Source organism: Protopterus annectens, chromosome 5.part0 (genome assembly GCF_019279795.1).
Source record: "Protopterus annectens isolate FY-2018-M chromosome 5.part0, PAN1.0, whole genome shotgun sequence".
NCBI lineage: Eukaryota > Metazoa > Chordata > Ceratodontiformes > Protopteridae > Protopterus > Protopterus annectens.
The window spans coordinates 788491905-788510354 of record NC_056735.1 but is presented as its reverse complement, the minus strand read 5'-3'; positions in this window follow the sequence as shown (position 1 = coordinate 788510354).

The following is an 18450-nucleotide window of genomic DNA, read 5'->3' as shown; positions in this document are numbered from 1 at the left end:
CCACATCTCCGCGGTGGTAAAAAGGGCATTCTGTATTGCTCATCTCTTAAGTAAGGGCATTGCCTCCAGAGAAAAAGGTTATAACCTCCCTGTACTCTTCTCTCATTAGGCCAATAACTGAGTACAATGCCCCTTTTGGTATGTACCTTTCCAGGCACCTGCAGCAATTCGAGAAACCACAAAGGTTCCTCACAAGGAAAATTCAATGTCTTCAGCATTTGTCCTATGTAGATCATCTGAAATCACTGTCACTTTATTCTGTTTCATATAGACTACTCAGAGGTGATCTCTGCCTTGCATATGAGGCAATCTCTGATCCTGCCTTATTGGAAATGCTGCATATCTGCAAGTCAAATGATACACGGGTTACTTGCTCTAAAGACATTAACCTGGCGTATGACACTAATAGAACCTGCTGAAGGGACAGATGTGTCTCCCAAAGTTTAACACATCTTTGGAACAGACTCCCACTTCATGCCAAACAGAGCACCTCATTGGCCCTCTTCAAATGCAATCTGGATGATTGGATGGGTAACCATACATTCACCCTGGGGATTCCACCTGTATCCCTCTTGGACTTGGATTTTAGGTGTTAATCATGGAAATAAGGGGGCCATTAGGCTAGTAGCTTCCTATGATCCTATACACATACCAAAATGTTAGTTCACAGGATCAGCAGATTGGTGCACAGTGACACATATCAGGAGATTTGTGAGTGCTGGCACAGTCTTGCAGCAACTGTAAATACCTAGTGGTTATTCAGACTACATTATGTTATGCTATACTAATGGAACGTTGCATTCACCACTCCTCCACCTCATCCTGTCCAATTTATGTATCCTTCTCATATGGTTCATGCAGTTGTAGAGCACTGATTAAGTCCTGTTAGAAACAATGATAACACAGATTATACTAAGGCAATTGCAGTTCCCATAACTATATATTACTTGGCTAGAAGTAGCAGCTCAGTACAATATTCTGCCACTGTTCACATCCACCCATGTAAGTGTATACATGCACCACATAGTAACAGCAGTGTCTCTGGAATATTGTCATCAACAATGTGCACAACTGGTCTTCTTCCTAACCTGGTGGATGTACATCACAGAACAGGTTACAGCCAGATATTTAATGTGGTGACAAAGTAAAGCATTTCAGAGATTACTGGCACAATCCATACCTGTGTTTACACATGAAAGCGCAACTTATGCTGCAAGCATGCCTCATCATGCAACACCATAGGTACACAGGTTTGTCACACAGCCAATGTATTCATTGCACATACTCACACTATATAATAAGATGTATTTTGGCATCCCATTTGCCCCTATATCTGTGTACCAATATGAATGTGCATGTTGATTGATATGTCACTATATATAAATATATGTTGACAATCACATACAAAAGCATATATTATTACAGATATATATATATATATATATATATATATATATATATATATATATATATATATATATATATAGTGACAAGAGATAGGGACAGTGAGAGAAAGTGTCTGCCCACTATCATGTGCATGCATCTATGACTATCCATCAAAATGTCCCCGTGCTTGCAGATCAACACTGGTGTATGGATCCTGTTCAACACCTATATGTGGATTCATATCCATGATGTGGATGTCCATTACTGTGAGCATACAAATTTGACACTATATGCATTTGGAACAGTACTATCTCTATACACCGTCACATATTATATATAATAACGTTCATGTGTATAGGAAACACACTGGCAAAGCATGGGCAAGATAATCCTTCAGCTATGGCTGTTATGACAGAACAGAAATGACACTTACCAGCAACTGTCATACATACATCAATATATAGGGACAGATGTATATGCAACATACGATCTCTGGCATCTGTAACTGACTCTGCGCATAAATACAGTCACACATCATGACAACTACCAATATCTCACATGCACAATGCTCTCACATACAGAGCATCTTAAAGTCTGCTGCAATTATCTTTGCTTATCTGCATAGTTTGCCAAAGTACAGGCCCATGTCAGAAAAAGTGTGCTGTACTATTGGAACACTGCACTCACCACTCTCCATCTCATCCTTTCTACATATTCACAGGTATGCCAGTCATAAACTGAAATCACTACCAGAAATGATGCGGGGAGCTCTGGTTATCTGAACAGTTTGCCAAAATGCAAGCCCTTGTTTGATACTAATAACGCAGCCCTTACATATTTCAAATGCACAAAGCAGTAACAGTACCAAGCATGTTTTGGTCACCTACAGTTGTCTGCTCATGTTTGCAAGCTACAGGCCTTTTGAGGATACTATTGTTTTCAAGGCCTTACATATTACATCTACAGACACATATGACACTTGCAGAGCTGCTACAATATTGCTGTAATCAACTATATTTTTTTGCATAGGTCTGCAGCCTAACCTTACCCATTTCCTCAATACCTGGCCCCATAGATATATACTCCTTTATAGTATGGTCTACTATATTTTTCTGTTGATGAAAATGAAATTTCTAGAATACTGCATTTAAAAGTTGATTGATAACTGTGGCAGTGATGATGTTAAGGTATGTACCTATGTACCTTTTACTTACTTTACTCCCCCATTGGATTACACTGAACATCTGCCAACCATTCATCCATTCTGGGCCCCAAAGACACTTAAAGATCACTGAATGGGTAACTCACCTGTATGGCAGATTTGCAGATATGCTTCCACTGATGTCATCCCACACATTAAGCAAAGGGAATGTTCTGGGGCCACTTAGTCTGCTTTCATGTCCAGCGCAGACATAAAGCATGACCAAGGCCTCCCACCATACATCTCAACATCTTTGTGTAAGAAATCTGAACAAAACCTGACAAAATGGAGAGGACAAAGGCCTAAAAATAGGGACATATTTTAAATATTGCTCTTATAAACTTAGAAAGTGGCTAGAGTTACAGGGTTTGAATTACCTTAAATTTTCTGAAGGATATGAAGTCTGAAACTCAAATGTATGTCATTATTTAGTGACTTCAATCCTCACCTTATATTCATTTAATGCAACAAATGTGGTAGCCTTGTGGAATCAAGCACAGTGATCAGCTGGCATTTACCAGTAATATTTGCTAATTGGATATGCCTTGCTACACTAGTGACAATTAATGAGATTCCACAACATTTCATACTAATTGCACTAATGAATAATCATTATACTTATAGGCATGTATGTCTGGATGTGTATGAGATTCACAAAGTCATGTAAACTATTTCTTGCACAAAATTCAGCATTTGACTATCTGCTGTTACTGACCTTTTCATTAGTGGACTCCTGCATATGACTCCCTGGACATCTGCATATGCTGAGGAATATCTTTAAAAATGTCAGACCACATAGATGCATGTGCCACAGACTACACTACTGTGCACATCAATATTTAGTTCCACAAGCTGTTCTGTGTTTGCCAGCATAGGTCCTGGGTAGCTGCAGAAGGCAGTATGGTACTTCAGAAATGTTACGCTTTGCTGATTGTCACCTGTGATAGTACACTATTGTTCTATACTACACAAGTATTTTGGCATTGCATACAAATATATCCTGGTACATGTATTCTAAAACTGTTTGGTTGTCTTTGTCATTGCTCTTAGTCCCAAATATATTATGCTGCTATTTCACCACTTGTATATATGCACCTAGTTTTCAATTTTAAGGAAAATATGTGTATTTCCCAACTATTCTTATCTTAGCCTTTAATCCAGTCCTCTTACAAGCACAAAAAAATCATTTTATGTCTCCTTTAAGAATAACACAATTCAGAAACACAACTCATTTTTTCTGTCAATTCCGTGAATTATTAATTATAATTTTCAAGACTCCTTGCAACATTTCTTACAGCTGACAGAAAGGCATCACACCTAATGCACTGCAAAATTAACCCAGCCATAGCAAAGGTTTTAAGGTTAACATACAGACAAGTTCTTATATGGAACTATATCATATCAAAGACATCTGTATTAGCTGAAAAAGTATCTTTTAACCAAAATACGCTTTTTATAAATCACATTTCTTGCAGAGAAGGACCTTTTTTCATCAAAAATTTGATTCTGCTTCCCACCATAAATGGTTCAACTGATTCAAAATGATCTGGTAGAAATTTATAGACAGGGAATTACCCAGAATCCCATAGAAATAACTGGAGAAGTTTCCAGGTTAATGACTGATAAGTTTAGAAAGCTGTCAGGAATCAATCAAAGTGAATTTTTAAAGCCTAGTTGCTTTAACCCACCATTATGTAAGGCGTTAGAAATGTTTTTAAATCTATGTGAAGCGCAAATAGTTGAAACATTGGACAATAGAGCTGAATATAAATATTACAACTTGACTAAAACTGAGAAAGAATGTTTTGAGAAATTATATAAAAATGAAGAAGTACTGATATCTTAGGATGATAAAGGGGGATCTTTGGTAGTACTAGATAAGGGAGAATATGAGTATAAAATGAGAGAGTTGTTAAAAGACAAAACATTCTATAAAAAAGTGACATTTTCAGATGTAAAAAAGGGATATGCTCTTATAGATTTTTGTATAGAAGAATGGTTCTGCACTTGCAGAATAGATGAAAAACAAGAAAGAATCTAACTAATACTAACCCAAAAGTAAGTAGGATCTTTGGTATACCAAAGATCCACAAAAACTTATAAGACCCCCTGCTAAGGCCTATTGTTGCAAGTGCTAAAAGTAAGACTGAAGGGCTATCTGTTTTTGTGCACAAAATGTTACAAAAAGTGGTGCCTAAAAACATTACATATAAAAGAGACAGCTTTGACATTCTGAGTAAAACTGAGACTGTATTTGTGAATGAAACTGATGTGTTAGTTATATTGGCTATTAATTACCTCTATACTATGATTCCTAATATAGATGGTATAGAAACAGTCAGAATTGAACTTTTAAGATCTAGAATGTTCTTTTCTGATATGGTAGGATTGTTTATGGAAATGATTGATCTGGTATTAAGCTACAACTATTTGGAGTTATATGCAATTGTATGTTCAAATCAATGGAGTGGCTATGGGAGCAGCTTTATCTCCCAGTTATGCCAATGTATTTATGCAAGGTTGGGAGACAGCTAACATCATTAATAGTGAATACAATGAATATATATTAAAGATGGTTTGCTTTATTGATGATGTATTTTTAATTTGGAGAGGGTCTATTGATATCTCAACCGATTTCCTGAAATATATTAATAATGTATGTTTATATCTAAAATTTACTCATAAGTATGACATGCACAGAATTAACTATTTACATCTTACTATTTATAAGGAAGACAATAGGTTGATATCTAAGATTTATAAGAAATATTTTCAGAACAGCATGTACTTACATTATTCTAGTCTCCATCCCAAGAAAACAAAATCTAACATTGTTAAGGACCAGTTAAAAAGGATAAGCAATCTTTCTAAAGATGATAATGTTTTCGTACAAGAAGCTGAAAATTTCTGTAAAAGAATGGAATGTAGACGGTATCCTAACAAGGATATGAATAAGTTGTTAGAGAGAAATAGATGAAAGAAAAGGATCTAAATGTGATAGTATAAAAAAGAGAACATACGCTTAAGACAGCACTAACAGTGCAAAATAGTGTTGATTCTAAAGCTAAAAAAATATTATTAGTAGAAATTGGGGTGTTTTCAAAGCTAATAAGGACATTATTAAAAAGATACGTGCAGGGCCCAGGTTTTTACAAAAGAGAGCTAAATATTATAAAGATTTCTTTCAAAGTAAACTGAATAGAAAAATACAAGTTGAAGGTAAAACAGGAATGAATAAGAGTTTCAACTGTAACATGTGCAATTATTTGTATACTGACTCTATTGAAATTGAAGTGGGAAACTATGCAGTCAGAGTACCAGGAAGCTTTTCATGTAAGAGTAAAAATATAGTTTATTTATTAATGTGCATGGATTGTCATGCTTTTTATGTAGGAAGGACTACCAGGGAGCTCAACAGAAGAATTTATGAGCATAAGTATGCTATTGCCAATGGAGATGAAAAGAATGCTATGTGTAAACACTATAAAGAAAGTAAATGCAAAGTTAACTTTAAATGTTTAGTATTAGAAGCATTGAGCAACACCAAGAATGTTATTAACATAGAGGAAGAACTGGAATGGCTAGAGTACTTTTGGCAAGTTAAATTAAATGCATGTTGTTCCCCTGGTATCAATAATAGAGAGGAATTTGTTATGTACTTAAAAAGAAAAAGGGTTAAAACACTGACTTTTTTAGAATTTTTGTTTTATTTCTCTTTAATTTAGCCTATTTTATCATGTGACTAGGCTTTTTCTTTAATTTAGCCTATTTTATCATGTGACTAGGCTTCTTAACTTTGATTGGATGATGTTGGGTGATGTATCCCAAGAATGGGTATTTAATGTATTTAATGAGCAATGAATTTTAGTCTGAAGAAGTCTCTTTGAGTGAAGGGAGACAAAAGCGCTAAAGTCATTGTCTTGTTAATAAAGTGCCGGTAATCCTACAGATAATGCAATTGATTTTTTATTCTGTTTTCTGACAGTTATTTGCTTTTGCTGTGCTGCTTTTTGCTAAAAAATATATATAAAAACTAGGACAAGCAATGCAGTTAGCAAGATAAACTACATTTTCTGTCTGACAAGTAGCATAGGTTCTAAATTCAAAACTAGACCTAAACATTGGATGTTCAAACAGCAAATCAGTATTAATAGCATTACAATAACTACAATGATGGCAAGGTGCATCCCTTTAGTATTAGAGAGAGTGGTTTATAATGTGGTATATCCTTGGAGCACAATAACTGTTTAAGGTTTCTCTGTTTTTTATGTGCAAACATTTGTTTAGTGCCTATAAGATTTTAATATCCATATTATAAGTAAGAATAGGCCAATATTTACTAATAATCTGTTTAATACATTTAGTATGTCTGTTAAATTTCATAAGGTACCTAACAGGTCTTCTCTGGGAATTTTCTGGTCTATTAGTAGAAATTACTGGACCAGATCTCAGATATGGCCATCCTACATCCATATGTCTATTAATAGACTAACATCTCATTTCATCTAATAACTTAGAATTAAAGCCTCTCTGTTCAAAGTCCCTAGTCATAAATCTAATTCATGCAGAAACTCCTCTTCATTAGTGTTTAATCTACTAGCTTGTAAAAATTGGCTATACACAGTAACTTTAAAGGTATACCTAGGATGCATACTCTGAGAATCTACATATCATGTAGCCTGCACATTGTTTTTAAAAATAGCAGTACTAAAGTAATCATCTGACAAACTAACAGTGATGTCCAAGAAATTTACTTTCAACCTATCATAAGTCAAATCAAACACCAAAAATTCAGTATTATTGTGTAACCAATTACTAAATAAATTGTTCCACAATAAAAAATATCATCAACAAATATATAAATACATACTTAAATATTATGGGTAAACCTCTCAATATCCTGAATATTATATTTTCATATGGCGTGCTCATGTAATGTATGTTTGAATACACATAATTGGAATGCACAACTATACCATAATACTGATATATCCCTGGGATTCAATAAATTTTGTATAGAATTTCCACAAAGCCTACATGGAGTTTATATGTTTGCCTGATGAGCAGCCAAGCTTAATGCATATTCGTGCTACTCACCGCCTTTAAACATAAACAAGCAGTGTTTTGTGGTTGGCAACAGTGTTGGTGGCCAGGAAACCATGTAAAGCAACACAGATAGCAAACGTATTTACAGCTGAGCAAAAAAGATTAGTGGGATTGCGTGGAATGCCACAATGATCACCAGTGTTTCATGTATTGCTGTATATCTTCGAAACACAGGACAAACAGTGTATATAGTGATGAGTATTGTGGAATCCCATTCCTGGCAGTCGGTACAACTTCTGTCAATGATCTGTAAGGGTACATGGACTTCCATTTATAAGAAGCAGTCATGGGAAGTGTGTTTACTGAATAGGGGCACACACATGTAGTTTAGGGATGAACACTGAGAAGGAGGATAGGTGAAACATTGTAATGTACTGTAGATGAGGGCATGTAAAAGGAAGATAGTTGCAGCAGAAACACTAATCACATCTCCACATGGCACAGTATGGACTGCACAGTGACAAATGTATATTATGTGACTGTCACATAAGGTGATATAACAGTGGAGAAGATGTCTGTGTGATATAAGCATCCAGACATGAACAATGGAGAGGACCTCTATTAGAGATGTTAAATACAGCTGGGTTTGGGTGCATATGAGTATATTACTTCCTTTCGATTGTATCTCATCTGACTCCTGCAGCAGCTGGACAGACCACAGGGATTTCACACTAAGAAAATACAGGTCCTACAAACCAAGCCATTAAATATGTGTAGAGACTGAAAGCCATATTCCTGAAATCTGTATCAGAAACTGTATCAGAAAGGATGAGGTGCCTTGTGCCTGGACTCCAGGCCATCTCTGAACCAGCCCTGATAGGTATACTGCATATCTGTAAATCAGTACAGTCTGGTCAGAGGAAGAAGGTAAGACCAATGTCCCAAATGCTGTTGTAAAATGTCCTCTGTAATGTCAAGCAAGTGCACACACACACACACACACACACACACACACACACACACACACACACACACACACACACACACACACACACACACACATACACCAGTTGACTGGAGTGAAAATAGAACCCCCTACCTATCTGAGTACACAGAGTGAAGAACTCAGTACCTTACACAAGCTCTATGGCACAATTCTAACTTTTACAAGGCTGCAGGACAACTTATAGTGGAAGACATCAGTAGGGCATGTTAGACAGAACATGTTGGGAGGCCTGCATAAAATGGATGTGTAGGCATATGCAAGAATCAATATACTGTCACTCCATGGGATTGGATCAGTAATTGTAGGATGCACTATGCTGCTTTTCTGGCTAGACACAAGCACACACACACAAACACACACACACACACACACAAACACACACACATGTAGTTGACTGCAGTGAAAACAGGAACCCTACCTAAGTACAAAGACTACAGAACTCAGTACTTTACGCAAGTTCCATAGCACAAGTCTGGATTTTCCAAGGCTGCAGGACAGCTTATAGTAGATGACATCAGCATGTCATGTTGGAGAGAAGATGTTGGGAGCCCTGCATAGGTTCACAGCTTGATAGGTCCATAGGAGGTCACTAAGCTAATGGCCCTAGGGACTTTACAGGCATAACCATATCAAAAAGTATCTTTATTGAGCATAGTTAGAGGGTAACTGCTAGCTGACTGATTTTGTGATCAGTGCCTTCTGCCCCTGTCCATGAGGGGCAGAGGTGCCACCTCAGTGATGAATTCACAATGATCCATGCAGTTGCAAAAGTTGTGCTTGGATAGCATTGGTGAGGATCACTGCTTCACATGCAGTGGGAACCTATTACAGCAGTGAGATATGTGTCTCCCCTGCATGTTCTGTTTATTTCACAAGCTAAGTTGAGATCCATGGAGCAAGTTATTCTTGTCCAGTTTGATTTGCTGATGCCCAGCATTTCCTGTTGGGCAGGGTCTGAGACTGCTCTGTATTTCAGGCATATGTCATCTCTCAGCAGCCTGCATGATGCTGTGTACAGTGACAGTCCTACAATGTATGTCATGTTTTGGAGGCCCTGGATTCTCCAGGTCACAAACCTATGAGTTTTCATCAGCTGCTGCAAGTGTCTGGTGATGTGCAGACAGAGAGAAGCATTGTACTCAGTTAGTGGTCTGATAAGTGTTGAGTACAGTGGAGCTATGACCTCCCTGGTCTTGGATGGAATGCCCTTAGTTATGAAGAGTTCAATGAAGAGTATGTGTCTCACTACTACGGACACATACTGATTGAAGTGTAGATTGTTATCAGCATTTGTTCCCAAGTCACACAACACTGTGTTGGAGCTTACAGTGGTGTTATGTATATCATAATTAGCAGGAGTGCTTCATTGCCAAAGGGAACAATGAGGCATTTTCTGCTTTAAGGTTCAGTCTGTGAGTTTGGCAACAAGCATTTGTCTGTTTCAGCCCTTTCTGTAATATGTTAACTTCATTGCGGGACTCAATATGATGGCACCCCGTTGACAGTCATCTGCAAACTTGGTAAGCCACAGGCCCTCTACCCTTGTCTGGATTTCAGAGAATTATTTTTTAAACAGTCGAGGACCCAGCACAGATTCTTATGGAATTCCACTGGTAAGTGGTTTACTGGTGGAGGTGCACTGCCTAACTTTGACAGTGTGCATTCATTCAGTGAGCCAGTTGGCTATCAATTTAGTAATGTATGGGTTAATCACCAGATGGGAAAGTTTCTCTATGATACCTGAATGGGGGAGAGTGTCAAACAGCTTGGATAAATCAACATAGGTGGTATATCCTGTTCTCCTTCATCCATGTGTCTGGGATCATTATCAAAGAAGTCCACTAGTTTAATAAGCAAGATTTACCCTTGACAGAATCAAAATGGGTTGGGTCAAGTGTGTGGAAGGTCCCCTTTGCCCCTTTGCATAAGTTCCTTGATGAGTCCTTCCATAGCCATACAAATAAGGTTGTTGAGGCTTATAGTTCTAGTTCTACATGTGACCAGAGTGATGTACATTGCATATCTCACAACATATTAATTTATGTAGTGCAGGTAATATATGTGTGAAAAAAGTAACAAAACACTAGGGTTGCAATGCTTGGGGGGAGACCCACATGGCTATACTGTAAATATATGACATATTGTTAGATAGGGCCTTCAGTTTGTTATGTTTCATGTCATAAACAGGAAATGGACAGCAAATAACAGTAATACATATTAATATTTCATTTTCCATAGTGCAGCAGGTTTGCTTGGTGGTTAGCAAAGTGTCTGTGCATGTGGGAAACACATTTCCATTATTTTTCTCTCTTTGCACATAGTTAAGCAGTGTGCAAATGCAAGCCACATTGCTAAATCCTAAGAGTTACAATTAAGTTTATGAAATACAACTGCTGCTTAACTGATTTATGGCAGCAGGTGTAAATGTACTGACTCATTTCTTTTTGAGCCTAGATGATACTGGGTTTAAATCCACGTGTATGTAATACTTTTAAATAAACAAATAGTAGAATGCAATGACTTTATTTTTATAGTAAATGTGCTGTTGTGTGTTTGCATAGCACAGCAGTTGTAAGCAGACATAATCGCATCATTGTACCACTGCTGACCATCACTTGACATTGCTGTGAGATGTCGAACTCTACACAAGCACAGAGGCCAAAAAGTCAAGGGATCCATTATTTGTTCTGTCTGCTTCCTGGGTGGTCCAGTTCATGCAAATGAGATACGCACAGCCATACCTGACATTCATTTTCTCCATTTCTTGGACGGCGCAGTTGTTCGGCGGTAACATTGTCATCTCACACCAAGAGGTTCACTGGTTTGATTCTCAGCTGGAGTGCCTTTTGTGTGGAGTCTGCATGTCTTTCCTGTGTTCATGTGGGTTTTCTCCAGGTACTCCGGTTTCCTCACATGTTGCAAAGGCATGTGTCTGGAACATTTCTACCCAGGCACCCGCTTAAAATTGGCTTTGTTCCAGTAAACAAATATTAAATAAATAAAACAAAAATAAAATAAAAATTTCCCATGTTTGCCTGCAAACACTCACCCCTCCTAAAAAAGTATTAAAAACAAGACTGAAAAAAAGGGAAAAAGGGCAAAAAAGGGCCAAGTAGTTGAAATCAGGAAAATCAATCTATGACATACACACTAGAAAATGATGGTTCGCATGAGATATGTCTACAGAGATCTGGATTTGAACTCTCACTCCAATGAACCTTCAGAACAAAGGATTTGTGCATTATCTCTCTTTGCCACATACACACAGCTTTGCAGCAAGAAGCTGAAATCATTCTGCACACAACCAACTGCAACATCATCTACAGTCATAGGAAACCATACAACTGTTATTTGTACATTTATTATATATTTGGATGTAGTGAACTTAGTGGTCCCACAGCCTGTTATGATTATTGCTTGCAAATATACAGTTCTGTGTTACCTCTCTATGTTTATTGGTCATTCTTCAGTTATCTGACCAGTAATCTGAAACATGCAGTATGTAAGCCATTCTATATCAATGGCCTTAAAATGTGTGAGGATATTAACTGGAAATAATATCATATGCAGTTGCCAACAAATGAAGGGCTGGTGGGTTGTATCTTGCTGAACACAGCCTGAAAATTGTGTGCTGCTAACTTACATTTCCAAACTTACATCTAACATATTGAAGATCTAACCTGACACACCCACTTGATGTAAGGCAGCCTGAAGTGCTATTGTGTTTTATTTCTCCCAACCGGTAATCATTCACAGTTGCAATCCATGAAGAACAAACACTGAGGGAGTGCCTGTACTATGTTTACATCTCCTACAAGGATCCAAGTACTTGGGATTCAGCAATTCTAATCAGTTCACATGTCATTTCTATCTTCACCATGCTAACAGCCCTGAATATACACAGTATAAAAAAGGGAACCATGTAGCTAGGCAAACTGATGGTAAGGAACTGTGTTTGTATGGAGAAGACTAAACATGCTATTTCTTCTGGATATATCTGCACAGAGGATTACTGAGCTTCAGAAGGTATCCTTGCATTTTTTCAGCTACATACTGCATATGCTGGAATGTTAATAAGAAAAATCTGAAACAAAGGATTTACACTTTTATCTATATGCACTAGTTAGAAGTGTACTGATGCCGTGGACAAATTTGTCAAGGTATTTATCAGGTATACATGATTGCCAATATGTGAAAATGGAATGCTCTGTGATACATATGTGCAAATGTTTCAGGGACAGTTCCTTTGATGGTACTTTTACCATTTTGAAGATGGTTTGTTAGCAAAATGTGTCATTTGCCTGTTCTTTTGGTGGGGAAGCAAGGCTGAGTTACTGTTATGTTGTTATTGTTACTTTTCTTTTTTTGCCTGTTGTTCATGTTTCACATCTCTAGAATGTTTTATGTTTCTACAGTGGGTAATACTGAGAGGCTACCTTTTCTCTTTTATCTGGGAACAGTTATTTTGTAGTTATGAGATACTTATGTGCATTATCCTTCTGTTGTCTTTTAGGACACCTAGGAGTATGCCACCCAGCAGTGTCAATCCTCAGAGACCACCCTTCACTGATGCTGAAAATCAGGTGATAGTGAATGCCTTTAGGCAACATGGTGCCTTCCTTCTTGAAAGGGGACAGGGAAATGTGGCACGCAGAATGCAAATTTGGTATCAGATTGTGGATGATGTGAATGCCGTGGATGGCCATGGCAGAGCATATGAGTACATACACCATAGGGCCACTGGCATGATCACATCTACACAGAAGAAGACCAGCATCATTGGGCCATGGCCAGATGGCTACTGTGGGAGGGCCTGCTATGGAGCCACCACTAACACAGAATGAAAACTTCCTGGCTACTGTCAGGGATACAGAGAGCTCCCAGGTAAGTGCAGAACAGCATATACTGGACGTTGGTGCAACAGTGTTAGGGACTGACAGCCAGCATGTATCAGGAGGATCTTCCAGGTATACTTTGTTATCTCAACAGTTGAATACTGTTGTATAGTAAAACAATTGAAATTAATACATTACTTCTGTGTCACAAGAACTTTTTGGGAGGGTTAAAGATTGTTACAGTTAACACATTCTGACTGATTAGCTTAGGTCAGAGTTGTCAGCTAAGTTCTTGTTGAAAGTATAGTTAATGGACATATGTCACCACAATAAACAGGCTGGAGGGATAAATTCCTGTCCCAGTGACTTCCCATACTCTGGAACAGGCTACTCATCTATGTCAAGCAAAGTTCTTCATTAGCACTCTTCCAGAAAAATCTTGATGAGTGGATGGAAAATAGGAAATACACCCCAAGGATCACTTCTGTGTCCCTGATCGACAATGGCACAGGAAAATAACTTTTTTGGGTGGCATAAGCCAGGGTACCTTGTTGGCTAGGCTTACGTAGGCCCTTGGGCTGATAGCCTAGTACCTATCTATGAACCTATGAATCTATGAAAAGTATTACCCCTCATGTTACTGTTAATTGTGATGATGTTCCGCTTACCTTTTGCTTAACTTCTTCCAGAGCCTTCTGGCTTGCAGAGGAGAATCTCATCTGCAGATTGTAAGTCAAACATTTTCATGTCAGTACTGCTGAGCAATTTAAAGAAATATTGTAATGTGTAATATTGATGTCAGGTCGTTGTGTGTATTACTACTGTCTGTAATAGTGGCACCACTATTAATTTGTTAACATATATTAGAGTATAATAGTGTAGGTATTAATTTTTTCCTGTGTTTGCTGCTTTTCTTCACAGGTGATCATGACAGTGGAAGTGTGGGACCTACCTGATGTCAATGTATCAGCAGACTCTGATGATGATGTTGGCCAAACAGAGGCACTGTTGGGTGGTGCATATGTTGAATCTGACTCTAAGGTTGATATACAGCCATCCCCTGCAATTGCATTGGACACAGCCTGTAGGCCTATGTCTGCCCATTCTAGTGAGCTCACAGATGTTGGACAGGTGGAGGGTGAGATAATTGATCAGGAAATTGTGGTTACTGTAGCTTCAGTGTCTGTTGCCTGTGGCCATAGCCAAGGTGTGGGCTAGGTGACATGCAGGAGGGTTGTTTGGAGTGCTTAGAGGAGGCCTGCTGTCCCTCCTCCACCTGATCCATGTGTCTCTTCCCCTCTCACTCAACATATGTTTAGGGCCATCATGGAGGCACAGGCACATTCCCATAGGTGCTCCAGACAAATTATCAGGGTTGTAGATGTGGCACAGGCTGACATGCATGACTGCCTCCACCGTGTTGCCAGTTCAATGGATTGGATGAATGACACATTGGAATGTGGGGTGTCTGTGATGGAATGAGGGGTGTCTGTCATGGAACAAGCATTGTCTGTGATGGAATTTCTCCTGGGTGGGGGACTGGCACCTTTGTGGGCACAAGTCAGCAACATCATCTGCTGTTAGCCAATATGGCCATGCCCGATCATGTTCCCATATTGGCAGTACTTCCACTGCTCCATCAGTGGGTGAGCTGTTCACACCCAGATGTGGTAGGCCATGGTTTCAAGGTTCTGGGTGTTCCCATGAAGGGAGCTCATCCAGCAGACATCAGTCATGTTCAGGTAGTCGCAGTGCATCTCAACTTGGGCATGGATGTGCCAGTGCAACTCCTGGCAGAGGCAGTTCTTGTGGTTGGGGGACAATAAAGATGAACTGCCACCTCTACCATGCACAGCTCACATCTGTCTGACATGCCAAAGCATAGAGCTAGCACAGAGCATTACTGTGTTCATGTAGACACTCACACACCAATTTTATCTGGGAGACCCCTATAGACACACACACAGAACAGTTACATGGTTCAGCTGTACAACTTAAAACTCATTTTGTCTCACTGGCCATTTGTCTTCTCACAGATACTCACTGACCCTATGTGTCAGCTTAGGCATCCTGCCCCTCACACAACACCCTGGGCAAGTGATGATAACTGTGCCACATACCTGTTTTCTATCTTTTGGATTTAGGGACACATAAGCTTTGTGTCTGATGCTCAGGGAGCATAGCTGACTCACTGCTTAGTATATCTGCATTTGTGGTATATATGTGGTAATTGTACTTTTGACTTATATTGGCCTTGGAAAATTGGACAGTTGATAGTATCAAAATTTCACAACTTTATTGTGAATGATCTTGTGAGGGTCGTGAAGGCAGAAACTGCAATGTGTATCATTAATTTCTAACTTCTATTTTAACGATTTTCCAGTACAAATGTATGGTGTTAAACTGAGGGGCATGCAGCGATCATCAGTACTTTTGAGAGGTATGACTATGTGAATCTTTAATGTCTGAGGCTTACTACTTTATAATGGACACATATAAGTCAAATAAGTCTCTGCTGTCACACGTTAAGTCAATTTTTGTACAAATCTCCTACCTTTTACTTGCTTACAGTACCAAGTAATGAAATACAATGATATGCCAGTCATTCATATTATTACATAATACACTCCAGGTCTAGGAATTAATTTGTAAATGCAGCAGTTGACATGGTTCTAGTTCAGGGTTGACTCCGTCTGATGCAAGCAGTACACAGCCAATGTGTGGGGACATAAAGTTTGTGAGAGTTGCCTGGCATCAATGTCATAAATGTATGTGTGTAGGGGGAAGGTTTCAGGCACCTTGGTGGTGAGTGAGTGTGCTATGTGTTGTCTCTTAACCAGTGCAAGGGCATATTGAGCACACCTATGCCTGTCTATACCCACTTCAGCTGGTGGGTCCCCCCCTAAATCCTCATCTGTCTGTGGCAGTGGTGACCTTGACATTGGTGAGGGGATGTGTAATCCTTCCCCTTGTTGATCCTGCTAAAACTGTTTTCTTAGGATGATGTTGTGCAGCATGGCACATACTGTGAATATTTCAGTACATGTCCATGGATTGTACTGCAGGGCTCCCCCAGATGAATCTAGGTACCAGAACTGTGATTTCATCAGCCCAGACACATACTCTATGATATTTCAAATTTGAGCATGTGCCTCATTATGGCATTCTTCAGTGGGTGTGTGTGCATTTCTGATGGGTGCCATCAGCCATGGTTCTAATGCATAGCCTGCATGCCCCAGTAAATGACCCTCTGGTATATGCCCCCAGTGAACATCTGGTCCAGTTCGGAGTTATGCCAAATATGTGCACTATGGTAACTGCCAGGGTTGCCAGCACACACGTTCAAGATGATTCCCTTGGCATTACACACAACTTGGCAGTTAATAGAGTGGTAGCCTTTCTGTTTATGTAGAGCCAACCCTGTTCCCCCAGGTGTGCCTTAAGATCTGTATGTGCGCAATCTATGGTGCCTAATAGAAGGTTGTGTGCTACATTATAGAACTCCTACATATTTCTGGCCCTCTCCTCAGGAGTACAGGGAAAATATATGTGGTCACAGGCATGTTGGAGCATAGCATTCAGGAATTGATGAAGGATCCTGGATGTTGATGTCTGTGACAATCCCCAGCATGTCCCCTGTTGGTCTCTGAAAGGCACCTGTAGCTATGATATGCTACACATACCTATGTCACCACTGGAATGGGTTCCCCCTCAGTTGGCCCTGGTTCTGAGTTGAGGATGACAGAGGTTGCAGTGTTCCTGTAGTGTGTTCCTATCCAACCTGTAGCACTCCACAATTTCCACATCATGTAGGTTGTGAAAAGTTAAACAGGACCAGAAAAATCTTCTCCTTCTTGGCCTAGGTATATTGGCAGCAGCAGAAGCATAGGCTTCAGCCTGTTCCACATGCAAATTAATTAAAGGAGCAGCAGCCCCTAACATTCTTTCCTTGTAGACTCCTTTCCATGGCTGTAGTCCAATAGGTTTTGGAATTCACATGGGAAACCAGCACTGAATCTACATGGTTGCCTTATTGTTTTTGAATAGCTCCACCATGTTGAACTAGTTGATTAGCATGGAATTCAGCTGCTTATGCTGCAATTAGCATGTCACAGTGTTTTGCTTGCATGTCTCTGCACACTGTGTATAGCTGCTTACTGAATCCAAAACAGGAGATGCACACACAGTGGAAATAGACTGTGTAGGATTTTATTGATTCTGGCCGTATGTCTATTTTTTCAGTTTAAGTACTATATAAGATTAATATCTGATATCAAGACATATCAGTCAGACATGCTAATAAGAACAAACCACCTTTAATAAAGCAGCTATATTTTTCTAAGACTTTTTTTTTCTTGTTGTCATCACTAGAAATTGCATAAAATGTGAAAATACTATAGCTTAATTGACATGAAGTAGTTCTAAGATAAACAACATGTCTTTACTGACTCGGTCTATTGACTTCAACCCTCTGTTGATACTTCATTGTATTGTTTCTCAGACCAACATCTTACTTTTTTACTTGATGATAAGGCTGATTTTTATCCTTTTAACTTTCAAATGTCTGCTGCTTTTTTAATGTTCTATAGCACTCTTACCAGTTGTTAGAATGTACCCACAGAAAAAGAACTAAGAAAATGACTATTCTATAACAGTTTAAACCTTTAGATCTTTCTGGATTGTATGCAATTATTTCATCAAATCACCTAGGAATATTTTTCCACTACAGAAACTCAATCAAGATTATTCTTTGCCGACTATTTTTGTTTAGATTTTCAAAATGTTATTTAAATGTTGGCATAGTGGTGCTTCTGTTCCAGGATTAATTCATTGTGTATAAAATTCTGCCTTCAGTTTCATGTAGCTATGGATATTATTTTACCATTTACATATGGTATCTGGATCCTGGGAAGCATACATAATATTTCTAGTTCTCACATTCAGTAATATTATAGTTTATTTGGTCACAGAGCATC